This window comes from Chenopodium album, chromosome 20, assembly GCF_948465745.1.
Source record: "Chenopodium album chromosome 20, dcCheAlbu1.1, whole genome shotgun sequence".
NCBI classification, from domain to species: Eukaryota; Viridiplantae; Streptophyta; class Magnoliopsida; order Caryophyllales; family Amaranthaceae; genus Chenopodium; species Chenopodium album.
In genome coordinates this window covers 8,513,351-8,525,938 of record NC_137853.1, presented here as the reverse complement: position 1 = coordinate 8,525,938, position 12,588 = coordinate 8,513,351, and positions in this window count along the sequence as shown.

Genomic DNA, 12,588 nt, shown 5'->3' with positions numbered 1-12,588 from the left:
ACACTTCACGTCAAACATATGTCGTTCTTTCGTTAAAAGTCCTTGTATGCATACAACCTAATAAAAACCACATAAGTGAATTACAAAGTTTGTCATCATTATTGATCGAAACCCTAGAACCATACTTAGCTCAAACCTTAACTCAATTAATTATATGTACTATGTCTCTTTGTATATATCATCAAACTATTCAACTAATATCGATCAAAGACTAATCCAATTCGCAATAGATGAAGGCAACAATAGAGCCCATAGTCTTCATTCCTTTTCTCTTTACATGTTGAGGCATAGCCTTTCCAAATAATGCATGCAAGTGTTCCATATTGATGAAAGAACAGAGAATTAAATACTTTATAAGGTCAAAGACTACTTCTCTTAGTGTCATATGGTTTTGGGATGCAACCACGCACCTTGGATTTGTGAATGAAGTGGCCTGGACTCTCTATCTTTCTTGGTGACTGGTGCATCCTAAACACGTATTTAACACCTATTTTCATCGTTGTAATAATGGTCTTTAAAATTTAAACGGTTTTTAAGAATGATCTAAAAAAAAGGGTCAACATCTTAAATTAGTGTTTAGGTTGTTAGATGCTTAACGAAAAAACTTTATCATGGATTATTACAAAGTTCGATTCTATAATGATAGTTTCAATATATACACGTGTGGATCTCAAGTATAAAATAACTTTATTATGAACTAGTTAGATTCACACAATTTTCAATAAAGGTAATTAACTAGGATATTAACTATGTAAATTTTAGGGCCATTTTGTTAAAATTATGGTCTAATCATTATGATTAACATTACCTTGGTTGACACACCTACGAGCCGCAAGTCCACAATAATATATTATAAACCCCCAAATCCACACAAATTTTTAATTTTTTCCGCATATTATCTCTTAAAATTGTAAGACTTGCTTGGGATGATCGAGAGCCAGCACTTTTACAAGGGCTATGCTCTAGTTGTTGCAAGAGCATAAAACGGTTGGGATTTTATCAAGTTCGGATGGTCCTTATCGGCTCATTTTTAGAGCGAATAAAGTTTGGGTCTAGTTAAGTACAACTCTCATATCATCAGTTCATTATCATGTTCAAGTTTGGTACAATATTTTTTGTCAAGATTTGTCATTATCCTTTTTCTGAAAATAAATCAACATTGGATACATTATATTTTTGTTACCTCTAAAACATGCTGTGACATTAATATATTGGATAACAAGAGAAAAGAAATGACATTTACACACCTTTAGTATACGTAAAGGCTAGTATACAAAACCAAACCGAAAAGAAAACAAACCATACTGAATGATACATGAGACGTACAAATCAATGAATTCAAATTACAAGTAATCAGTCAAAATGTTTAAAAAGTAATTTAAATCAAAAAAATAAAATAAAAAGTAAACTCCGCTAAAAATAGCGCATGAAAATAATGAAGCACGAGGTGAGTGCAATAATATGATCAGTTTTGGCCAGGAAGTTTGCCATCTAAGAAAGTGTTAACATGGCCTTCAATGGGAGGCCCTAAGCTCCCACAGGCTTTGACAGCAAGCCTATTGGCATTCACACAACCGTTCATTGGGGATTTGGTTGTGCCGGATGCACGAACAACCCCTGCATCAGCATCCCCTGTCACTGTCACTGGAAGTTCATCTAGGTTTCGAGCAGCCGAGACAGCATAGGCCATGACAAACATTGTCATTGCCAACAAGGCTAAAGACTTTGTGAGTTGCGGAGCCATTTTTGGTTTAAGTACGAATTCTTTGAAGATTAAGGTGATATGAGGGTGTTCTTAAGAAGGGAGGCAAATAAAAGGATGAATGAATAGATATGAGTTTAAGTTTGTGATATGCATGGTATGATTGTATCAACCCTTTATATAAGGGTTTAGAAATGAATAATTAAGATGAATAACAGTTCATCTAATAGTTGTGGTCATGTTGGTATATGCTTTAATTAAAATATTAAGTCATGGATCACGAATTTGGATTTGTAAATAAAATGATAAGGCCGGATTAATGTAATACTCTAATAATGCATGAATTACACTTTCATTTAATTTGTATTTGATCTATTCAACTAGTAAGGTGATAAAAATGTAATCCACACATCCAGCTTTTAATTGCTTAGAATGTTATGTTACACGCCAATTATTGGCCTTATTTTAGCATCAACAATTTAGTGTTGTGGGTGAGAACAAAGGACTGCGTATATTCTTGTTCAAATATTATACACGATTGCCTAAAAAGTGTCGTTTTTAAGGAGATACAATAAAGGTTTTTATTATATGTAGTGCCTTTGTATTGGTAAAGTTTCTAATATGGTCATTCCTCATTTTGACCGCAACTATAATAAAATTTGATTGGCCAATTTTTCCTTTACTTAAATAGTTGGTCAAACCTTATATTTATTTTTTTTCTTTTTATAATTCTTTTCCATTTTCGAAAATTATTTTTTGATTTTTTGAAATTATATTTTTTATTTTCGAAAATATTATACTAAAATTACTTAATAAATAAAATCCTGAATAAGATTAAATAAAAAAAATCAAAATAAAAAAAATATTCTTCAGTGTTCTTCGTTGTTCTTCATACTTTTTCATTGTTCTTAATCTATGAATGAATTTAACTTCTAATTAATGACCAGTTTCCTTTAGTGGTACTTGCGCAACGATGGACATCAAATATATGGCCAGATCCAAATAGTACATTCGAAATTTTTGAGCTTTTCGAATTCCGAGTTTTAGCAAACATGGGATTGGTTTTTTAATCTTTCAATAATTGATTTTAATTGTACAATATTCATCCATTGATGCGAAATCGCCGTTTTTATGTAATCGAAATCAAAAATTTTAAGTTTTTCAAGAATATGGGTTCGTCAGAAAATTCGAAGAAGAAACCAATACAATTTTTATACAAAATCTGTTTGATCCAAAAAAACGAATATGTAAATTAAAATCGTGTTTGTGTATATGGATCAGATTTTACCCAAGTACAGATAGGACATTACCTGTATGAAACATCTCTATTAATTATTGGCCACGAGTCCACGACCATACATTCTTTGGACATTACCAAGTATTGCTTTTTAATTCATTAATATCTTGTTATATTCTTAATTGATAGTGAATATGACTTTGGTCTTTACTAGACAAACCACATTTCACGTTACCATGCTAAGGTTTGATATCAATGGTAACTTATATATCTACGGTATTAATTCTATAAGCACATTTTTTTTTGAATGGAAATTCTATAAGCACATATTTCAATATAACTAATTAAAACAGTAAAACACCCACCTTTAGAAAAATTCCATGGGAATAATCGTTTTAGGACTATTCATAAGAATTTAATCATACTTTAAGAGATTATAGAGGCAAGTCAAGAGTCAAATTAGCATTATTATAAGTTTAAAAAAAAAAGAAAAAGAAAAAAAATTAGCATTATTATACTACGTGTGATATATTTGCCACATACACGATTTTTACCTAATTAATGATAATTATATGTAGTTTAAGTCCTAATGTTTAAGTACTGATAATAAGCCATTTTCCTATGATAACAATTTTTTTGTAATATCAATTATACATACAATGCATAGGGGTAATACCCAAAGCAAGTTTATACCAACACCCTTTCTCTTAATTGTTTGATTACATTCATTTTCCGTACATTTAAAATTTCGACCTAACCAAAAGTCCAAAGACATGTATCAACACAGTTACAATGCGTAAATTACGTAAATATCAAAAAGCTATTTCTTTGTCTGCTAGTAAATTATATTTTGGGTGACAACTTTTGTATTATGTATACATCTAATCATAGAAACTATTCAAAAATACAATACAAGTTAATAATGGCATGTGATAATTCCCGATTAATGTACAAAAAACTTTGCCTTTAATATAAGATTAAGATTAGCTATTGATTTTACGAAAACATAGCGCATTCAATGTTACATCCATACCTTTATTTGTAAACAAAATATTTCATATAAATTTGACTGACTTAATTGATTTTTTAAAAAGAAATTTAAAGAATTTAATTGATTTGCTTTATGATTGATTTTTTTTAACAAAAAAAGAAATGAATTTGATTGAATTTTTTAATCGTAAAAGGAAGGAAAATAATTGAGCTGTAAGGAATGAGGATAGTTGCGCCTAAGTGGAAGGAGGGTCCTCTACATTTCTCTGATTAGTTTTATGTGTTTAGGCGTTTCTGAGCTCATAATTAATTTTTCTTTCAAAAAAAAAAAAAAAGGAAGGAAAATAATTCATATGAGTTTTATCATTATTGTTAGAATATATAATATAACTATCTTATATTCTGTTTTATGTACATATCTCTAATTTAATTTGTTAAGAGTATATTTTGTGTATATCCTTCCCTTGTATAATGTCTTAATTGTAGGCTATCTTTTGACTTGTAATCTGTAAATATGTGTTAAGCATGCTAATGAGAAGGTCATTCAATTCAATTCTGAGATGGGAATATTTTGCTTCCTATTCTCATTCAATTGTACAGAATATATACAAAGTATAAACTTGAACCTAGGCTACAAACTAGGAATCAATCTCCATAAAATACATTAACAGAAACTTTAAACTAGGAAAATAATTGCAATGCTAATTATCTCCTTTGACAAAAATATTCGGTATATACATTATATTCAACAATAATTATAGTTGTTTAATCTTTAGGTATTGAGATATAATTTTCTATTACTAACAAAATTGTGGGTTTTTATCAATAGGTACTAACATATAGTATAATAATTAATAATTACCAATAATATTACAATACATATAAAAAATATTAGTATTTGAATCGAATTTCAGTATAGTTGGTTTATGACACAAATGGTATAGACGTATAGTAGTAGGATATTACCAGTTTAAAATTGCAAAGTAAAAAAATTACAATTTAGCAATGTCAATTTATTGTTTAGAAAGTACAAAAACATAATATACACGGCAATTAGACATGCATAATTAGTACAAATTTAACTAGAGTTTAATCACATCATCTAAATAGCATTCCAAATACATTTTATTATAATAATTAGTAATGTCCAAATGAACGTATGGTCGTAGCCAATAATTAATGTAGATGTTTCATACAGGTAATGTCCAATCTGTATCTGGGTTATTTACATAGTTACATATATACAAACAAGATTTAAATTTACATAATTGTTTTTTCGGATCAAATAGATTTCGCAAAAAAAATTTATCTTTTTCTTCTCAGAATTTCTAGCCGAACCCAGATTTTTGAAAAACTTAAAATTTAGATTTTGATTACATAAAGACGACAATTTCGCATCAATTGATGGATTTTGTATAGTAAAACAAATTATTCAAGGATTAAAAACCAATCTCATTTGCGCTAAAACTCGAAATTTGAAAAACATAAAATATCGAATAAGCAGTTCGGATCTGGCTATATATTTAATGTCCATTGATGCACGCACAAGTACCTCTAAAGTACAAATTTCATTAATTGGAGGTTAAATTCATCCGTATATGAAGAATATTGAAGAAGTTTGAAGAACAAGAAGAACGAAGAATAATGAAAAACGAGGGTTTTCTAATTTAATTTTATTTTTGGATTTAATTAAAAGATGATTTTAGTAAAATAATTTTGAAATTTAAAAAATAGAATTTTGAAAAATCAAAATATAATTTTCAGAAAATAGAAAAGAAATAAAAATAGAAAAATAAGAAAACAAGTTTGACCAACTATTTAAGGAGAGGAAAAATAGGCCAATCAAATTTTATTATAGTGGTGGTCAAAATGAGGAATAACCATAGTAGAATTCCCCTTGTATTGGTGTACATTGTTTCGAATGAAAGGGATGTTTTTATTCAATTAATTACTCCCTTCGTTTCAAAGTAAGACCTTGTTATGTTCGTCTTTAAAAAATAATATTATTAAGTAAAAATAATTTCAATTCAGTAAAAATAATTTCATTTCAATAAAATTCAGCATCTTTAAAAAAAGAAATATAATACAAAATCAGTAAAAAAATAATTTCGGTTCAGCAAAAATAATTTCAGTTCAGTGAAATTTATTTAAGTTAAGTAAAAACTTCGTATAATTTAAGTACATAAAAAATAATTTCAGTTCAGCAAAAATAAGGTGAGGTGAACGGGTTCTAATTGACTCAGTTAAAGTTGGCTCATATACCATTGCACAAGTTTGACCTTAGACTTTTTATAAAAACTACCTTATATACATCAAATTTTGTGAAAAAGTACTTTATAAAAAACTTGTTGTAAGAAACAACCTTATAAAAACTAAATGTTGTAAGTTGCTACCATGTGCTGAATTTAACAATGAAAGAGAAAGAGAATTTGGGATTATAAGGGGGCTATGGAGAAAATGGGTGGTAAAATTAAAGGAGAAAAAATGATTGAAAATGGGTCTTTAAACGTCTCTTATTCAATGCAATAATTCGGCAAAAGGAAGCTTTTTACAACATTAATTGTTTTACAAGGTACTTTATAACAACATTTATTGTTTAAAAGGTAATTTCTTACAACATTTTTTTAATAAGGTAGTTTTTCACAAAATTGACTTATATAATGTAGTTCTTCACAAAAAGTCCTTTATATGATTAAATTTTTGTGAAAAAATAAATAAAAAATATATTTAAAAGTAATATATTTCATGATTAAATTGTTTATTATTCCCTATTAAAAAACGATGATCTAAGTCAATATACGAATAGTGGAAAAAAGTTAAACACGTTAATTATTTAGGAACAGAGAGTGCGAGTATGAAGATAAACTCAATACTTAACAGCATATTTGTAGGAGTTTCTAGGTACTAATTGCGGAAATACATGAATCATATTCATAAAGCACCTAAACCAAGATCTCATGCATAACACATAAGGAATAAGAATTTATACCTTTGAAGCGTGATTCCACATATGATCGAGCAAGAACAAGGGAGGCAAAGAACCTCAAATGTGATTCCTCTACTTAGTCCACGGGCACGGATTAAGACCTCCACTAATGCTAGTTAGTTGCAATAAAACCCTTCAATTGACCTTCTACGGAGAAGATAGAGCAACGAACCAACCACGAACCACCACACGCGGCGGCCAACCGTATGGTCTAGGGGGGGAGAGCCATGAGTTAGAGAGAGGATTAGGGTTTTTGGGATTGGTTGCCTTGATTCACAATCTATTGTATGTTGATTGTGACTTAATTGTGCAACCCTAGGTATGGATCTTATTTATTGATCACATCTCTAAATTAGATTCTATGTCAAGCCCAAAATCCTAACTCTAATCTAACTATGCTAGCCCAATCCAATTCATGATTAGTTACTTGCTCATGAAGCCCATTAATGGGCCTCCAACTTGCTTAACCCAATACCCTTGTTGTGTGACCTTATATGATCCATTCTAGCGGGCTTTGGACTATTTGATTAGCCCAAAGATCATTGATCATAGTCTAGCAACAGATAAGGACGACCCAAAAGAACGAACTTATTATCTTCATAATAGTGATCCTTGATATATCTAGTAATTGCACTTATCGAAGACATAATTCCTTCAATCTCTCACTTGTCTGAGACAAGTGCGCAATATTCAAATTCCTTAAGTCAATGTGTGTCGAATTGATAATATGATATGATCTCATGTCGAGATCATATTAATCTACAAATCTTTTCTTGAAATCCGAGTTAGAATTACAAAAACAAATGATTACTATGTAATCCATTTGAGCACGACCATGCATTTTCTGAATTCTCCCTCTTCAAGGGACCAAGACACATTCCTAATTAAATAGGTAGACTCAATTCAATCTTGTAGCAACCAAAGCTCCCACTTAAGTCATGAAGTAACAGGAAACACCCTTTATAATCTCCAGTTACAGGTAGATGTTTGAGTGTACACAATTATATCAACCATTGAATGGTATCAATGTTCCACTCATGTCGAAGGAATCCACTAATATATCCGGAAGCTCTATACCCGAACTTTTAAAGTAGGTCTATAGTTCGATCATGCATCATTCATGCATATCCATGTGATTAACCGAGCATCACTATGCTCCTATAGCCCATGAAACTGCGCTATCCAATCAATCTTATATGCTAGTCCATTAACTGAAATCATTTATGTCCACTTTAATGATTTCGAACTAAGAACTTAAATAATATATGAATTTAGTTCACGTGTGGGGTTTCATTCACCAAGTCATCAACCTGATGAGCCCATCAATCCATAATTATTTTGGACATTTTATTTAATATCAAAAACCATCATAAAATAAGAGAAATAATAAATTTCTGATTAAACATAATTCTGTAAATGAATGTATTACATATGTAATAAATTTTCTCAAAAACAAATACAACTTAAATTACATCACAAGCCTCAATCCAGTAACACTAGCATGTTTCTCATGCCTAGACAATGGAAGGAGTTTAGTAAGTGGATCAGCGATGTTCTCATCTGTATGAACTTTGCACATCTTGACATTTCCTCTGCCAACGATCTCTCGAATGAGGTGATACTTCCTCTCAACATGTTTGGATTTGAAGTGTGACCTAGTCTTCTTTGATTGAGCAATGGTGCCATTGTTGTCACAATGCAACTCGATTCCCTTTTGAGCACTTGGTATGATGTCTAGCTCAGTTAGGAACTTCTTAATCCAAACTGCTTCCTTAGCTGCTTCAACATCAGCCAAATACTCTGATTCTGTCGTAGAGTCTGCGACAGTGATTTGCTTCGAACTCTTCCAGCTCACTGCTCCTCCATTTAGACTAAAAAATGTACCCAGATTGTGATCTGAAATCATCTCTGTCTGTTTGGAAACTCGCATTCATATTACCTTTGACAACCAAATCATCTTCGCCGCCATATACTAGAAACATTTCTCTCGTCCTTCTTAAGTACTTAAGGATGTTCTCGGCAGCTGTCCAATGTGCTTCACCTTGGATTTGCCTAAAATGCTTGAGCATATGCAACATCTAGCCTTGTACAAATCATGGCATACATAATTGATCCTACTGTAGAAGCATAAGGTACAATAGCCATACGTCTCATCTAATCTGGCATGATAGGGCACTGAGATTTACTAAGCGTAATGCCATGGGACATGGGGAGAAATCCTCTCTTGGAGTTTTTCATCTCAAACCTCTTAAGAAGCTTATCAATATAAGTCTCTTGACTTAGTCCAGTCATCTTTCGAGACCTATCTCGATGGATCTTGATTCCCAAAATGTACTCGGCGTCACCCAAGTCTTTCATGGAAAAACAACTAACTCTTCAACCATTCCTTGACTGACTCAAGCATTGGTATGTTATTTCCCATGAGTAGTATGTCATCTACACACAAGACTAAGAAAACCATGCTGCTCCCACTAGACTTCTTGTATACACAAGGTTCCTCTTTGCTTTTGAGAAAATAAAACTGTTTGATCGCCTCATCAAAACGAAGATTTCAACTCTTGGATGCTTGCTTCAATCCATAAATGGATTTCTGAAGTTTTCATACCCTTCTAGGATTTTCTGGATCTTCAAAACCCTCAAGTTGTGTCATATACACTTCCTCTGTCAAGAACCCATTCAATAAGGTGGTTTTGACATCCATCTACCAAATTTCGTAATAAAAAAATGCAGCAATCGCTAGAAGAATTCGAATGGACTTAAGCATTGCTACTGGTGAAAAGGTTTCATCATAGTCAATACCATGAATCTATATATACCCTTTTGCAACCATACTTGCTTTATAGATGTAGGCATTTCCCTCATTGTCTGTTTTAATCTTTTAGACCCATTTGCAACCTATGGGTTTTACCCCATCAGGCAAGTCTACTAGGGTCCATACAGCATTTTTAAACATCAAATCTATTTCGGACTTCATGGCCTCAAGCCATTTCTCTGAATCGGGGCTCGCCAAAGCTTGCTTGTAGGTTGCGGATTCTTCATTCTCCAATAGGAAGATTTCAGAATCCTCAGTTAACAGAAACTCAACAAACTGTTTGTTTTTTATTCTGGCAGACCTACGTGGGGTAGGACGGAGCAACAATAGAAATGTTCTCTTCAACTCTTTGAAGATTTTCGCAAGAATTAGATTCAAGTGGGACGATAGCTAGGAGTCTCTCTAGTTAAATTAGCTTGCTCCGACGTATGATTAGTCGACTCATGCGCCCTCGCCTCTGATGTGGTGTTATCCACACCCATTTGTTGCTCGTCTCGAATTTCTTTGACAACTACTTTACTCCCACTTGACTTTGTAGAAAGAAATTCTCTTTCTAGAAAGACACCATCGCGAGCAACAAACACTTTGTTGTCATCGGGATTGTAGAAGTAATACCCTTTTGTTTCTTTGGGATAACCCACAAAGAAACATTTGCCTGATTTAGGGCCAAGTTTTTCGCTTTGTAAACGTTTTACATAGACTTCACAACCCCAAATCTTGAGATAAGACAACTTTGGAACTTTTCCAGTCCATAACTCATATGGTGTCTTCTCAACTGCTTTGGACGGGCTTCTGTTTAGTATGTTCGCAGCTGCTTCTAATTCATATCCCCAGAATGATATGTGAAAATAAGTAAAGATCATCATGGACCGAACCATATCCAGTAAGTTCCTATTCCTCCATTCTGACACACCATCTAACTGTGGCGTCCCTGGAGGGGTTAATTGTGAAAGTATTACACAATTAATCAGATGTTCATCAAATTCTTGAGTCAGATATTCACCACCACGATCAGATTGTAGTGCTTTAATTGTCCTCCCAAGTTGGTTTTGTACCTCATTCTAGAATTCCTTGAACTTTTCAAAGGATTCCGACTTGTGCTTCATTAAATAGATATAACCATATATACCAACTTAAATCATCAGTAAAAGTAATGAAGTACTTAAAACCACCTCTAGCTTTTGAACTCATTGGTCCACATACATCTGTATATGTAAGGCCTAAAAGGTCACTAGCTCTTTCACCTTTTCCAGTAAAAGGTGATTTGGTCATCTTACCTAACAAGCATGACTCACAATTCTCATATGATTCATAATCAAATGAGGTTAGGAGTCCATCCTTTTGTAATTTCTGGATGCGCGAATTGTTTATATGACCTAACCTACAATGCCATAGATAGGTTTGGTTTCATTCATCTGTTTTGCGCCTTTTCTGATCAATGTTGTAAACATGAGCTGAATAATCTAAGACATACAAACCATTAACCAATTTTGCGTTAGCATATAACATATTTCCTTTGGAAATAAAACAACATTTGTCTCTTATTTCAAAAGAAAAACCTTCAGTATCTAAAACAGGAACCGAAATAATGTTTTTTGTAATTGTTGGAACATGATAACAGTTATTAAGCACCAAAATAAGACCCGACGGAAGTCTCAAGTAATAATTTCCAATAGCAAGTGCAGCAACTTGTACTCCATTTCCTACTCGAAGTGTGACTTCCCCTTTTGCTAACTTCCTGCTCTCTTTTAGGCCCTGCATGTTATTAACAATGTGAGAAACACAACCGGTATCGAATACCCAATTGCAAGAGGAGGTAAGATTGATTTCAACAACTAAAACATTAGGCAACTCCTTACCTTCAGTTTTCACTTGTGTATTATGGGTAGGGCTGTACACCGGTCCAAAACCGGACCGGACCTGGACCAGACCCGTTGGGACCGGGACCTGATTCTCTATTTTTCGAGGACCGGGGACCGGACCTGAATCAACAGGTCCGGTTCCGGACTAGACCTGGAAAAACAGGTCCGGTCCGGTTTTGGACCTGATGGACCTTATTTTTTATTTATTTATTTTTTTTTTTTACATAATATGAACTTAAATCTGACATTATATAAAATAAAAGTGAAATTTGATGAATTACCTGCTAGTCTGCTACACTTCTACATATACAATATGAATTATGTATTCACAAAACCACAGATATACTAAAACACAAATGAAATTCAGAAAAAAAAATTAAATTAAAATCTAAAAAATTAAAGTTAAAAAGCTTCTCATATGAAATTGGAATCATTCGTTGATAAATCTAAAGCAATAGAATACAAAGAAACACAAAGCGTTGTGAATCATTCGTAGCTTCGCTGGAACCGAGGGTTGTCGAGCCGCAGCTTCTATCGGCGTCAACACGCACCATCGCAGGTCAGTGGCACAGCAATAGGGGGCAGCACATCAGCGGCATCGCAGACTTCACAGCAGGGGGCAGCAGGTCAAGGACGTGGTGGTAGGCGGTGGTTATGGTGGGAGATGAGAGAGAGGGGTAATATGAAATAGGGAGTATAGTTGGCTGCTATGAATTTGTTCGGCATTTAGGTTAGGTTAAACTTAATAAAAAGTCAGATTTAAAAAAAAAAAATTAAAGTCAAACAGGTTTTCAGGTCCGGACCTGAAAAATCCGGGTTTAACCCGGACCGGACCTGAAAACCGGATTCCCCATTTTTTGAGGACCGGGACCGGACCTGAATTTACCAGTCCGGGTCAGGTCCGGTCTAATCAGGTCCGGTTCAGGTCGGGTTTCAGGTCCAGGTCTATTTGTGTACACCCCTAATTATGGGGACACCCTGGTGTGTTGCAAGACCACC